Raw genomic sequence first — 15,265 nt, forward strand, 5'->3', positions numbered from 1 at the left:
TTTGACGTTGATTAACGACAGTGTATGTGCAAACTATTTTAATACCATATATCATTTATCAGTAATTTGTCTAACTGAGTCCTAGAATAATGTGAAACTTCATTTCCCAGATCGGATTTGTGATATCAACAAAGCACGCACTGACAATGTAAATCTTGTTTCATAGTCGTTGCATTCATATATTGGTAACAGTATTGGGATAGTATACTTTATCAAGTTTCTTAAGTTTTATAAGAATGTATATAGTAATATTCCTAAAAGAAGCTTGCTGATGTCTTCAGCTGAATGTTGACTTTGATTCCAAGATACATAACGAAGCACACAGAGAAACACACAATAAATCAAATGCATTTGGTTTCAACAATTTTAACTCGCTTTTGAATCATCTACTAGTGTATCAGATTGCGAAATTAAGTGTCCTACCTCTCTCTGATGCAGACAAGCACTCTGTGGTCGTTTGGCGGTAAGGACGCGGTGTGCGTACCCTGAAAAGCCTGAACAGCAATGTGTCCTTTCACTAAGCGTGTCGGGTTTTCGAACAGCTTTCGACCAGGTTACGGATGAGAAGCTTCAATTACCTTCAGCCACCTTGTGATAATTGATACCCCAAGGACGCTGACATCAAAACAAGCGTACTGCTTTACTATTAAAAAAGATTGGACAAAAGCAATATCCCTGTAGAACACCTGTATCAAGTATCTCACTTCTGATCGTGTGTTTGAACACAATAGGAGAATCGTTTTATGACGTACATAACGATCATAGAAACAAAGGATGCACATATTATATAATACATGTTAAAAGGCACTACAGGACACAATAATCGTAGCATAAAGTCTAAATCGTATTTAATGTTGACAAATATTTCAACATCACATATGGTATTTCATCGGTTAAACGTATTTTGACGTCATTCTATTGTTCATTGAAATACACATACCCCACTGGAGCGGTCGGGTAGCTAGTGGTAAAAGCGTTTGCTCGTCACGGCGGGTTCGATTCCCGACATGGGTACAATGTGAACCCATTTTTGGTGTCCCCGACGTGATATTGCTGGAATATTGCTAAAAGCGGGGTAAAACAATACTCACTCACTCACATACCCCACTTGCAAGATGCATATCTGTGCATGAAACATATTGTAAACAATGAACCTGCTCGACATCGAACTCCTTTAACTCGACATATTATTTAAGACGACGTAATTCAGGACCGAAGCCTCAAACACGGTACTATGGAGTGGCATTTGCATTAGATTCTAAGGATGAGTAGATTCATTTCGACAGTCGATTCGAGTTAACAAGTTTACTTTGCATGAAAACGTTCAATTATTTTGCCTAACTCCAGATGAATTTTTTTTCATCGTTATTTTTGTTACAAATATTCATTAACTCGAACTGAAATAATACATTCGGAGACTCATAAATCAACGGAAACAGCGGATTGTGTTCACAAATCGGTGTTCATGTCACAGGTAAAGTGTTCTTCCAATATCGCAATGGAGCCTTATCTGACAGTCTCGTGTTACAGTCGGTGACCAGGCAAGCTGATAATCGGGAATACATTCCGTCAAGTGACAACAATTGGTTGTATATTACATCAATTTCAGAGGCAGTGTTCTGATATTAGCTATTTCCTTTGGGTTACAGATAGGCCGCTTATCAATATTTTCAAACAAATTTTGTGACAATATCACTGACCTCGCGCAGGATTCATCTCAACTGTGTATAGTTGCAAGGGAAAGTGCTATCGTGACATCTCTCAGTCTCACAAGTTGTGACATACATGTGCTATCTATTCGTATTCATCAATAATGTATAAAGTAATTAAAAACTTGTATAGGATATGAAAAGGCATACAGAAACATTTAGGAACAACTTAAATATTTATATATGATCAAGCCGTAAGCCGGTTTTCTAACGTCTTACCTTGCGAGAGTATAACGAAGTATATTAATTAAAACACTTTCAGGAAACACAGTTTGAAACACGGAAATCTCAGCTGGGGTTTTCAGCACTAGGAAAAACCTGAATGCTAAGACTATATATCAGTGATAAGGGAGGTCACGTGTTGTCACATACGGTAAAGTGCTAGGCGCCAAGCGTCTACATTACATTTTTACGCCTAATAAAAATTATTATTATTAAAATAACTGGCGATGTTCATAAAGCTTTTGAATTTCACCAGTTTCTATGTTAAATCCCTTTTCAGTAAGCATGAACTGTAAAAAAATATGCATTTATTTCAATATCGTAAGGACAGTTTTACATGCGTAAACATCGTCGTGTTAGATGGAGACGATGTATTTAAGAGTGAAATCCAGTTGTCAACACAGAACCTTTTCGATTATTGTAGTACAATGGAATACTATAATTCTGTTTACTATAATAATGTTGATGTAATTTTCATAGTTGTGAAGATTTGTAATATATTGCAAGGAAACTATGCAAACGGGAAATCGTATATATGGCTAGCATAACCAAACAACTGAAGCATTCAAACATGTTATTCTCTCAACATTACCGCGAAGCTGATACCACAATGCCTTCAAGAGGGCTAAATTACACTATATACAAACATTTAGTTTGGAGGACGCGACACAATAATAAATTAAGGCAATAAAATTAGACACCAACCGGTTTTAGTATTTTGGGAACATCGTGATCAAATGACTGTAGCAGTTGCTTGGGCGAAGACAGTGGATGCGTTCATCATCAAAGCTGCACGTCGGATGTGTTTAGTTGTATGAACACAAAACGAATGCATAGCAACTCGTTTGGTCTATAACCGCAGTTTGTGTCATGTGACTACTACACAACTAAATAGAGAGAGTGTTGAAAGCACGGGATCGTATGTACACACAGACACATACCGGTATAAAAGAAATATTTGAACAACACCCACAGAGGCTCTTTATTGACAGAAGCGGAGACAGCACAATTATTCGTATACATGCACTGATTAAGACATGCTTTTACGTTAAACTGTGTTCAACGTATTTTATAATTATAGATCTAATGTTTGAATGGACAGTTTGAGTTTTGTGCTGTCTGCAAATGCATAATTGTTTAAACCATATCATTTTACATGCATATTTTACATCACACAACAGTGTGAGCAACACTCACAACTAGATCGTTTGCTCATAATTACTAAGTCAAAGAGACCGCGTTCACCTTGCTTTATGTTTGAATGAACTAGATATAGTCCTTGGACCGCAACAACAATGCCCATATCGCATATCGTAACTAAAGCAAACATCTTATATCAATCTGTATCAAACTTTCATCATTTCGTCACGTCATATTCCGATAAAAGTGACGCTGGGGGTTAGCGTGTGAAATTTTGAAAGATTGCCTGAGAAGAAATGTTTTAATATTCATATATCCCTAATGAAGACGTTACCAAAACTACTATTACCCACGAAGACAAAGATGCCTGTTTCTTTGTGGACTTTTAAAGTTATTTGTAACCAATGGGTATTATTTGATAAGAATAAGAATCAATAACAAACATCATCTGTGTGAAATGATGAACAATTGATAACAGAAATCATTGCCGTAGGTGACTTGGCTTGTCGCGTGAGGCGACTGATTGGATCGGGTGGTCAGGCTCGCTGACTTCGGTGATGCATGTCATCGATCCCAATTGGGTTGATCGATTGTCTGGTCCAGACTCGATTATTTACAGACTACCGTCATGTAGATGCTGGAATATTGCTGAGTGCGGCGTTAGGCAACAAACCAACCAACCTGAAGCTTCGCCGACACGACTGATATCAGACAATGAAAGGTAAGTGATTACATCATGTTGAGCTCATCATGCCCAGTGATTCAACTGGCCCTAAATATGAGGTAAAGATTTACAGGCCTTAAATGTGAAGTCAACCATTCGTCCATTAAAATTCACGAGAATGCGTAATCGTGTAGCGCTATTATAACATGTAAGAAAGAAGCTGAATATCATTCGACCTGCATAGGGCATTTTGTTCACATCCATTCTATTCATGTGAATGCATGAGTGTGAAACCCGTGGGATGTGTTTGAAACCCGTGGCTTTAGTAGTTTAGCATCCAACCGTGTCACTGACCCTGCGAATTTAATTGACCTTTGAGCCGGGCTCCATCCGACGTGATCATTGATGTAGATGTGCGGTCAGCTGATAAGTTAGATTATCGCAACCGCAAAGTGACCCCCCATTTGTTGCATTCGGGTCCACTCGTCACTCCGTAGGTGACTTCCTACTTGTCCAGCAGCTGGCCAAGGTATAATACCCTTTATGTTTGTGTGAGGTCAGGGCTCATCTAAAAACACAAAGGTCGCGATTTGAATAGGTGTTGGACAAAGTAGGAATGCCCCTCCTGTAACTACATAATAACAAGGGAAGAGAGGCACAGTATTCCGCTCAACGCCCAAACACGTTCGTACAACACAGCGATCTTTTAGAAAAGTTTTCATGTTTTCATGGCAAAAAGATATAAGGTACATAGTTTGATATATCTAGATGAGAGTCACGACGGCCGCCAGGTAATTCTGTAGTCACTCGCGAAACTAGTGAATCTAACTGAGATGATCTATCTAAATATAAATTGGCAATGGAAAAGAATAACCAGTCTAGATTAGCCACCAAACGATATAATATTTGGCGTAAAGGACAAAATAGCTGTGACAATTACATGAAAGGACCTCTTAAAATCAGTGATGACACGAGGTGTTTGCGAAAAATGTAATCATGTCCTGCCCTACCGCCATTCACACAATTTGAATAAAAAAGGATACTAAGTATGTATTGCCTGACGCCGCACAGCAGTACTTCTGCCAGGCGACATCAGCCTGTAAACAAACCAGACAATCAAGTGATCCATGAAGCAAACAATTAAGTCACACGACAGTGCATTTACTTATTTTGTTAAAATTAAGAAAAACAATATGTTAATGTTGAATTCCATCAAGAATGCGACCAGTACCCCCATGCCTATTGCAGGGGCGGAGTCCACTAATACCTACATTGACAAACGCGGTACGCCTACAGGGTTATATAAACATCTTTATGCACCACTGTCTCTACTGCCTTCAACCTTGAAATAAAGTGGTAAAGCTCTTCATGGTGCTGTGGACAAACAATGCACATTAACACATTTCATTATTTTCACTAAGAATAACTAACAGAAGCAGTCCACATTAGTCGCCACAAGCCATCAATCAATGGAGAACAAGGTTATTTCATCCTACCCTCCTACTATGAACATTAAGCAATAATCACACCACCAATGTACACTTAATCCTGTTTATCTGAATTCCCGTCTTTTTGGCTTCTTCATCACGTGTTCTCTGTCCATCATTTTGTTACAGTATTATTCTTCTGTTGTCATCACTTAACCTACTCATGTTAATCTCCCTCATGTATGCAGTTGTTATTACTATTGATTCTATATTGTTAATCCTCTACCTACTATATATATTCTGTACCATGCTCATTATTCAGCCTTGCTTGACAACGGTATAAGGATGAAGTATACCCAGATCGTCTAATTTCCTAAACCAATTTATACCCACATTGTCTGATTACTGATAAGCCCAGATTGCCTAATCTGTGTGATCACTAATCCATGCGCTCTCCCGGAGTAGTATGGTGGCCGAGAGAGGACATCGCTTTCTCGCTCTATCGCTTTCTCGCTTTATCGCTTTATCGCTCTATCGCTTTCTCGCTTTATCGCTTTCTCGCGGTTAAGCAATATCCCCTCTTGACCACTATAGGAGCCGCATGTGATATCTGCTGCAATTGGGAGGTAATGTTGAACTTTTCTCACTATTTACTTAAAACATAATTTAACTGTAGAGACGTAGGTGATTTTAAAACAATCCACCGATTTTTGCGTAAAATGTAATTGATTTATATTTGGCCCTATTCAGTTGTATGTGACCATCACGCCGAAAGCGCGTGGCAGATCATGGCAATACGCTCTAAATAAATCAGGTTAAAATCTAACTATATACAATATATATATAAGTTAAGAAGACTATGGTTAATTAGTCATGGCTGATTGGTTTGCAAAAATACAATCTTATAATTGTGGGTGTTCTATAACTTGTTTTCGGTAGTATGTGATGTTACAGTGTGTCATAAGGTTGTCCGTAAATGTTCTTTTTGACATTTGATGTATGTTTAACTTGAATTATTAATTATTAAGAATATGGCAGATTGATTGTATAACATATGTTACGTAGCCATAATGAGTAAGTTACAGAATGTATGTCTTGGTATAATGACCATTGTTACTTTGATCTTGGTGTCATTAGTGACGGAAAATTACATTCATCGACATAATTGTTTTATACAGGTTCTATGAGGATAGATTAGCGATCTGCAAAGGGTATAAGGAAAAGAAAGTTACGAAGAACATATAGATATGTTAAGCAGGACGGTAGGTAGTAGATGTAGGTAGGTAAGCGAAGTTGAACGATAGCTTGGTTATATTTAAGCAGGGTAGTCCTAGATTTTTGCACTAATATATATATATATACGTGCATATCTATATCTATGTATGTATGTATGCATGTATGTGTGTGTGTGTGTGTGTGTGTGTGTGTGTGTGTGTGTGTGTGTGTGTGTGTGTGTGTGTGTCCGACTCATTGTCTGTGTAAAAAGGTAGTAGATAACTACATAACTCACATCAGAACGCACAATTGTTAACCATACAGTATAAATGGATAGAGAATTGCGACATAAATATGTATATTCCTTCCTGAGCCTATACTATAATTGGATATCTAGTCTCTCCTGGCGGGAAGGTTAAACTTTATTTTACAAGCACTTTAGCATTAAATTTAATTCCCGAAGACAGTTTGATCGAAAGTCATTACAAGAAACGAGCTGTTTTTAAAAAAATATTTACAACGCATTTTATTTCTGTTGTCCAAGGAATGGGGTTACGGGTTAATGAGGCTCTCTAAAGTCGTATATATGACTTAAGGTAGAGACATATATCTAATTCATCTGTATTTTGTAGGAAACATAACTGTGTACATGTACAACTTTTGTTTGCATAATGTACATGCAACTTAATGAACATAATTGTGATCCCGAAATCGGACGAGCACATATTCGGCTTCAATTCCAAATCTAATGACCGAAAAAATAATTCTTTGGACGTTGCTAACAATACAAACTGGCTAATAAAACTGACAATTATTCTGTGAATCTTGCATATTTATTACACTAAATGAAAATATACAAGCTAAACGAGTAAAAAATACGTGTGTATTTTGTAACATATTTATCTACTACAAGATGTTTAAAAAATCTAATCATAAGAGGCAAAATAGCGGTGAGAATTACAGGAATCAATCACTAATCAATCAGCAAAAACCGTTCTTATGTAGGGCATTATGGGTAATATCGCTTTCTCGCTCTATCGCTTTCTCGCTTTGTCGCTCTATCGCTTTCTCGCTCTTTCGCTTTATCGCTTTCTCGCTCTATCGCTTTCTCGCTATATCGCTCTATCGCTTTCTCGCTTTCTCGCTCTATCGCTTTATCGCTTTATCGCTTTATCGCTTCCTCTAATGACTAACCATAGTCATATGAAGGAATCGGGTGTTTTTAAACTTCTTTTGAATTGTATGTACTGTAAATCTTGAAATTAACGTTAGAGTTAATTATAAATGCAAACAAATTAGCGCAGACTTAATTACCGTATTCGACGTAATAAGCGCCCAGGACGCTCTCAAAATTAGAATATTGATGTCAAAAAGACCTGAACGTATTACGGGCAATTTCAGGCACATCTTGGGGCACATCGAAGGACACTCAGCTGGACCTCTACAAATCTCTTATCAGATCAAAAAATGACTATGGTTGTGAGGCCTTTCATTCAGAATCAAATACTGTCTTGAGGCGCCTAGATAGAATACAATACAAAGCCCCAATGATGGCCACAGGCGCAGCAACAGGCACCTCACTAGAAGCACTACAAGTAGAAACGAGAGAACTCCCATTGAAACTAAGAAGAGAGCAGGCAATATTATCGTTCTGGGGACGAACATCAAACCCTTTGGTTAAAAAGATATGGCACGACAAAAACACTCAAGATGAAGCCCTTGCTCGATAAATTCCCTCACTAAAGCCATCTGGGATATTAGTACGTGCACTCATTCGAAGTCACAATTGTGATGACATTCAGCCTCCAGAAAGACACTACAAAGGGTTACACCCTCCCTGGACTTTAAAAACTCCCAAAGTTGACACTGCTTTAACATCAGCAGTCAATAAAAAAGAAAACCCAACCCTACTACGATCAGTAGCTATAACTAAAATTCAAACTACCTGGGACAGCTGGTCCCATATATACACTGATGGATCCAAGAATCCAAGAACTTGCTTAGGCGAAGGGCGACCTCTTAAACACTTAATGCAACAACAACAACAACAACAACAACAACAACAACAACAACCTGTTGTCCATAATCAAAATGGCAAATGCGCTAGTGGCAGTCTCCTTTCTACCTCATCCCCGGGGAGGTAGATATGCTTATCATGGAGGTTACAAGTTTAGAGTGAACAGAAAGAAGAATGATGCAGTCTACTGGAGATGTACTGTGGCTACTTGCAAGGGAAATATTATGACAGATGTGGACAGACTAGTAAAGATCGGCCCAGACCACAATCACCAATCAGCTCCTTGTCTCCATCATGTTGATGCCTTTAGAAGCAAGCTTCTTGATCGTGCAAGAACTGAGGCTACGCCTATCACATGTATTTATGCTGATGAACTGGCCAACATCAGACGACATGCTGATGAAGTTTCTGGGGAATATCTCTGCAAAATTCCAACTTTTGACAACATGAGGTCACCTATGTACAGAGAAAGACAGACGAACATACCCAGACTTCCAAAGACAAGATCAACAGTTCACTTGGAAGAAGACTGGACAAGAACTGACGCAGGAGAACAGTTTCTGATTACTGGCCATGGAGAAGATGACAAGATTCTTATCTATGCAACAAGAGAGAATTTAAAACATTTGTGCAATGCGGAAATCATGTATGCTGACGGAACTTTCTTTTCATCACCTTGTTTGTTTCTACAAACATACTCCATCCATGCAGAGGTTCAAGGAATTATGCATCCATTAGTGTACTCTCTTCTACCCAACAAGTCACACGAAACCTACACAACAGCCTTCCGTTCACTTAAGACAGAAACTGAGAGACTGCATCTCAACCTCCAGCCCCAGATTCTTCAGATAGACTTTGAGAAAGCCGTCGCCAATGCAGCATTAGCCGTGTTTGATAACATTCAGATACGTGGATGTTATTTTCACTTTTCCCAGGCTCTGTGGAGGAGAGTTCAGCACCCTGGACTTGTCTCTCGTTACAAGGATGATGCCGACTTTCGGAAGCTAGCTGAGGGAGCTAAGGCTCTTCCTCTTGTGTCCCTTTATCAGGTCGACAATGTCTGGTTGGACGCTATTGCTGATGCACCAGGTGATGATGCCGCCGTCAAGTTCATGGACTATGTCACAACATGGGTGGAGGAGCAGCACTGGTCAGCACAAGTTTGGAACCGATTTACCAATGATGGACACCAGACTAATAACCACTTAGAAGGCTGGCACTTTAAGCTTACCTCTCTTACAACATGCCACCCAAATGTGTATGACCTTGTGAAACTGATCAAGAGAGAACAGCCTATGACAGAGGTGAAGTTGGCACAGAACAATGGATATCAGCGTGAGCCAAGAAGGAAAAGAAAGTACATCGCCATTGACCAACGGTTACGAAGGGCTAAAGACAGTTTGAATGCTGGTACCATCATGGACTATGTTGACCGGGTTGCTCACAATCTTGGTGAATGGAACTAACTGGTGTGCATCTAGAAATCACATTCATCAATCAGAGACACTGAGAGACACATAGCTGTTGATAGAGGCTACTTGTTATAATATGTTGTTGATTAAAATATGTATGATTATCTCTGGCTGTCTTGTCATCCCTTCATTCAGTAAAGTGGACTGTTCCAACTACCCACATTACCTAATTATAAAACTCATCCAGGCATAGCATACCCACATCACCTAATTGTACTTTGTTACCTTTTGGGGAGAAATTAGGCGATCTGGGAGGACACCATAAGGATCTGTACCGAAACGTCGCCTTTACAGTAATTAAAGAAGCTGTTATCCACAAATTGTGTCTACCTTGTCATCCGTCAACTTCTAAGTAATGACTATCAAACAATTCATTGTGTATGTGTATTGTCACTTTAATACATACCTTATGTCATAGGCCACTAAACTGATCACACATGCGAAAGTCCTAATGACTGTGATATCTTGACTAAATGTCCAGCATCAAGGAATGAAAGGAGTCTTCAATCTCGCTATGAACTGGCCCCTTAGTCTGGACAACCTGTGGTCAATCTCAGTGCATGTCCTCTTGCGGGGTGGAGGGCGGGCACCATGAACCATCTGAGCTTACTTCTCTACGTCTCTGTAACACCTTGTTCAGATGAAAGTGTCATCCCGCGAGGTGGTGCATGGTCATGTAGTCGTGGAATTCGAATTTGAATTTCCCATGGTTTCAACGAGAACTCCATGACAAGCATTTTATGACTATATATTTCTTTCTCCACTTTGAGTTTCTCACAAAACTTCTTACCACTCTTCTATTCAAACTTGACTCTAAATTGCCGTGAAAATACTGGAGATGCAAACTAAGAGAAACAACATTATCTGTACCCATTATTTTATATATCTATACATTTCTGTCTCATCTTCCACTCACACTCCACCCTGATTCATTGTGAAAACACTAGAGATGCTATAGTCGTATACAGTTAATCTGTTTTAACACTTTTGCCATTTATACGAAAATAGAAATCATATCTATACAAAGTTAAAAATTCTATGAATATTAAAACTCGCAATAGATATGTGTACCCTACTCACACACATGAGTCCCAAAGAGGCACAGGTCAGCTGAAATTGCTAAGGCAAAAGGCAACCTCTTAAACACTTAAAGCAACAACAACAATTGACACTTTAGGCATTAGTGAACAGTGAGTGGAACAGCCCAACTGTGAGCGAGAAGCGTAAACCAGTCACTGCACTAAAACAGCATACTCTGTTGTGATTTCTTCCTGTATGCTTTTGTCACTGTAGGCATGAGTAGACGTAACCGTCGTAAGAGCCGATTCGGATTGTTACAGGCTGTGATCAGGTTGATGCATGCTCTCAACAACGAGTTTGATTCACATTCGATTACTCACAGGTCGTCATAACATAGCTAACTGTAACATTGTGACCACAGTGGAAAATACCATTCTCTTGATAACGAAGTAAGTTTCACTACTGGAGAAAGACATTATGGTGAATATTCTAAGAAATGTTTATCGGTGGAATTTTAGATCAAGGATGTTACATAGCCAATAATCCTTTGAAGTTGTCGTTCATGATACTTGAAATATACTTATAGGACCTACATGGAATAAGACAAAATGTCACTACAATTTTCAGGTTCATCTATTACACAGAGGGCGGCGATATGGTGCTCTGTTGTAATACTTTATTTACAAAACTTACACTCTGTCGTAACAACGGTTGCAAAACCTGCACCCGTAGCCACGAACGTGCATACGTGGGTGAAATGTGTCTCCCGGCTTTGAACAATATTTCAGTTATATCTCGGCGTGTCAACTAAGCTTAAGATGAAAGGAACGGACATCTGGGAGGGTATTGTCACTGCAAACATGATGTGGTTGAGATAAAAGTCACTCTACCAGGATGGAATCGAAATGACCATTTTCAATACCGCGTGTGTCTCCCATTGAATTTAAGACGCATCTGAAGATCGTTAGGCGTGGATTACCTCATTCGGTATTCGGCGCCATTCTTTCCCGAAGACCTTATTAACGTACATCTTTAGCAAGAGGGTTAGGCCGTGTTCTATTCTGACGATACAGATGGCCTCAGAGGTGTTCAATAAGTCTCAGAGGTAAGGCGGGAGAGCTGGCAAAGGCAAACCGTTGACGTTATTGATCTGCAGGAAGTGATGTACATACGTGCTGTGTGTGGTGTTTCTGTTTTAGGATTGGTAGCGCAGCTGGACGTAATAACTCATTGATGTAACATGACTGTGAGTTTATCCTATAACACAAATCCTGACCCAAATCACCACGATGACAACTCCCCTGGACATGGAGCCGCGCGTTCTTCCCGATGATGATGTACACGTATTCTATCATCTGCCTTAAAGAGCTGGGACCAGCTTTCATCAGAAAACATGACTCTCTCCCTGTTCCTATTCTGCCATCGTTGTCCAGTGCGCGCCCACCTGAGTCCTTGTCGATGTTGACGTTTCAATATGATCCCCGGAAAGGTCTGTAGGCCCAAATATCATGGCGGCGTACCTTGTATACAGTGGATCGGCTGATAACACGTCCTAGGGCAACTGATGCTGGTGATACCAGAAGAAGCGGTTCATCAAGTGAAGAAAACGCATGTAACGATTTTCGTTGGGTGTTGCGACACGTGGTCTACCTGTCCCGGATCTGTCCACTGTCTGCCGGTATCGTGGCTGCCAGCTGGTGATCATAGCACGAGAACAACCCAAGTGTATATTTAGTGCAACCCACGTGTATAATTAGTTCAACCTAAGTTTATATTTAGTGCAACCCAGGTGTATAGTTAGTGCGCCCAAGTGTATAGTCAGTACACCCAAGTGTATAGTTAGTGCACCCAAGTGTAAAGTCAGTGCACCCAAGTGTATAGTTAGTGCACCCAAGTGTATAGTTAGTGCAACCCCAAGTGTATAGTTAGTGCACCCAAGTGTATAGTCAGTGCAACCCCAAGTGTATAGTTAGTGCACCCAAGTGTATAGTTAGTACAACCCCAAGTGTATAGTTAGTGCAACCCACGTGTATAATTAGTTCAACCTAAGTTTATATTTAGTGCAACCCAGGTGTATAGTTAGTGCGCCCAAGTGTATAGTCAGTACACCCAAGTGTATAGTTAGTGCACCCAAGTGTAAAGTCAGTGCACCCAAGTGTATAGTTAGTGCACCCAAGTGTATAGTTAGTGCACCCAAGTGTATAGTTAGTGCACCCAAGTGTATAGTCAGTGCAACCCCAAGTGTATAGTTAGTGCACCCAAGTGTATAGTTAGTACAACCCCAAGTGTATAGTTAGTGCACCCCAAGTGTATAGTTAGTGCAAGCCGAGTGTATAGTAAGTGCACCCCAAGTGTATAGTTAGTGCACCCAAGTGTAAAGTCAGTGCACCCAAGTGTATAGTTAGTGCAACCCGAGTGTTAAGTCAGTGCACCCAAGTGTATAGTCAGTGCACCCAAGTGTATAGTTAGTGCACCCAAGTGTATAGTTAGTGCAACCCAAAAGTATAGTTACAGTGCTCCCAAATACATCACAACAGTAGCTCTTTCTCTCCGTTCTGTCGATAAACGTGGCATGCATCCAAGTGATTAAGACGTTTGGGATATCCGTTCTTAAAATACATGAATCCATCTATGGGTCCACAACACTTACATGACGTGATGTTAAGCAAATACAACATACTAATGACGGTACACCACGGTCATACGGCATATTGGAGGTCTGGGTCAACCTGCCTAGCGGGTTTTCGAGGGTCAAGTCCCGACGAATGCAAAACAGCCAAATTACTGTCAAACTATGTTGTATTGTGTTACTTTACACGCCCGATCAGCATGAAGTATCTCTCGGCCGTATCTCTCACCTCATCTACCTCATCTACAACGCCATGCTTCTGAGCACATCCGGCCATTCTATAATATTTACTACAGGCACATGATCAGCGCATGGCACGATTGATGTTAATAAAAAATTTTAAAGGAAAAGCTTTTGTCTTATTCAACGCTAAACCATGTTCGTAGTGTAGCGATGAAACAGACGTGGCATACCATGCTTGTGTTAATTCCAGTGCCCATGCATATTCCACTGTGAATATTGAGATACATGTTTTTTAACTTAACTCAGGGTCCATATGAGACTTATTTAAACTCCCTGCTAAAACCCTTGTCCAGGCAAAGTGACTAAGATACATGTTACTTATTATGTCTGGACTCATATGCACTGATAAATATTGTGAGCTGTTTTTTATGCCCACATGCATCAGGTGATCATACTGCATTTCCAAATTTAGCAAATAAAGTGACGCAAAGCAACATTTTAAGTTCCATTAGTCGTCTAAGGCGCCGCAGTTCGCTGTACAGAGTTGCGTCCCTTGGACGCACCAGAAACCTATGATCGTGGGTTCGAATCCTAGTTAGACCCGATTATGTTTCTAGGTTTGTCAGCAATATAGCCCTGCTCGTGGGTTTCACCAAAGTGGTAAACGTCTAAGACATCTTAGACACTTCGGGCTTTCCTCCCACATTAAGTTGACACGCCGTGATATAACTGGAATACTGTTCAAAGCGGTGTTAAACCCAACTCACTCACTCATTCTACGAGCGAAGGACTAAACAGTCGTTTCAGGGACCGCAATTCGCTGTGCAGAGTTACGCCCCTTGCGTGTCAGAAACCTGCGTCGCAGATCTGCAATGATTATGTTTCTAGGTTTGGCAGAACCATACTCGCGCTCGTAGGTTTCACCAAACTGTAAACATCTAAGACCTAACACCCCGGGCTTTCCTTCCACATCGGACAAGCCGTACACAGAGGTCGTTAAACCAAACTCAATGACTACAATACAATGGCACAACATAATGTCTTGAATAGTAAAGAAACCATTGCTGTTCCAGGTCACAAGGTCACAAGGTCACATCACATGTGTTAGATTCGTTATAGATGCTTTGATATATTGAACGTGAAGTTAACAGAAAGATCTTAAAATGTTAATGATGGAAGGTTAAACAGTGATAACGTTTTGATTGGTATATTGTTGAACTAAGATATCATACACTTCCAAGAATTAATTTTAATAAGCGTAAACGTAAAAGGAGTACGAGCACGCGGCATCCTTTGAACTGGTTCGAGGAGGCTAGGTTAGTGAATACACCAGCACAGGACTAGCTCCAGTGATGTATTGTTCAGCTACTACTCACGTGAGAGCCACAGACAAGTTACCGACAGATTCAGTCCTTATCTGGGTGAGTCTGGTGATCGAACCCACGATGTCCGACTTCTACCACGCCTAAGGAAGCAACTTTAATCGAGACATCGCCTATGTGTCATGTGTTTAAAATATTATTGTACACCACTGATACAACTTGTTAAAATGACTGTAAAGTCGTGT

At 40.1% G+C, this 15,265-nt stretch overlaps 1 protein-coding gene across 3 annotated transcripts in view; it reads right to left on the reverse strand.

Annotated features, from left to right (window-relative positions):
• Positions 1–15,265, reverse strand: part of LOC124132162 — a 163,107-nt gene that overhangs the window by 129,877 nt on the left and 17,965 nt on the right. The window contains exon 1 of one of the 3 annotated variants that reach the window (XM_046495913.2): positions 2,637–2,775. The exons of 1 other annotated variant lie outside the window; for it this stretch is intronic. The gene's annotated coding sequence lies outside the window, so the exon portion shown is untranslated. Of the gene's footprint in view, positions 1–423; positions 544–2,636; positions 2,776–15,265 lie in introns of those variants that run through there. One more of the 3 variants, XM_046495912.2, reaches the window with a different exon arrangement.

The sequence above is a fragment of the Haliotis rufescens genome, unplaced genomic scaffold (genome assembly GCF_023055435.1).
Source record: "Haliotis rufescens isolate VD_foot unplaced genomic scaffold, xgHalRufe1.0.p SCAF_4, whole genome shotgun sequence".
Classification (NCBI taxonomy): Eukaryota; Metazoa; Mollusca; class Gastropoda; order Lepetellida; family Haliotidae; genus Haliotis; species Haliotis rufescens.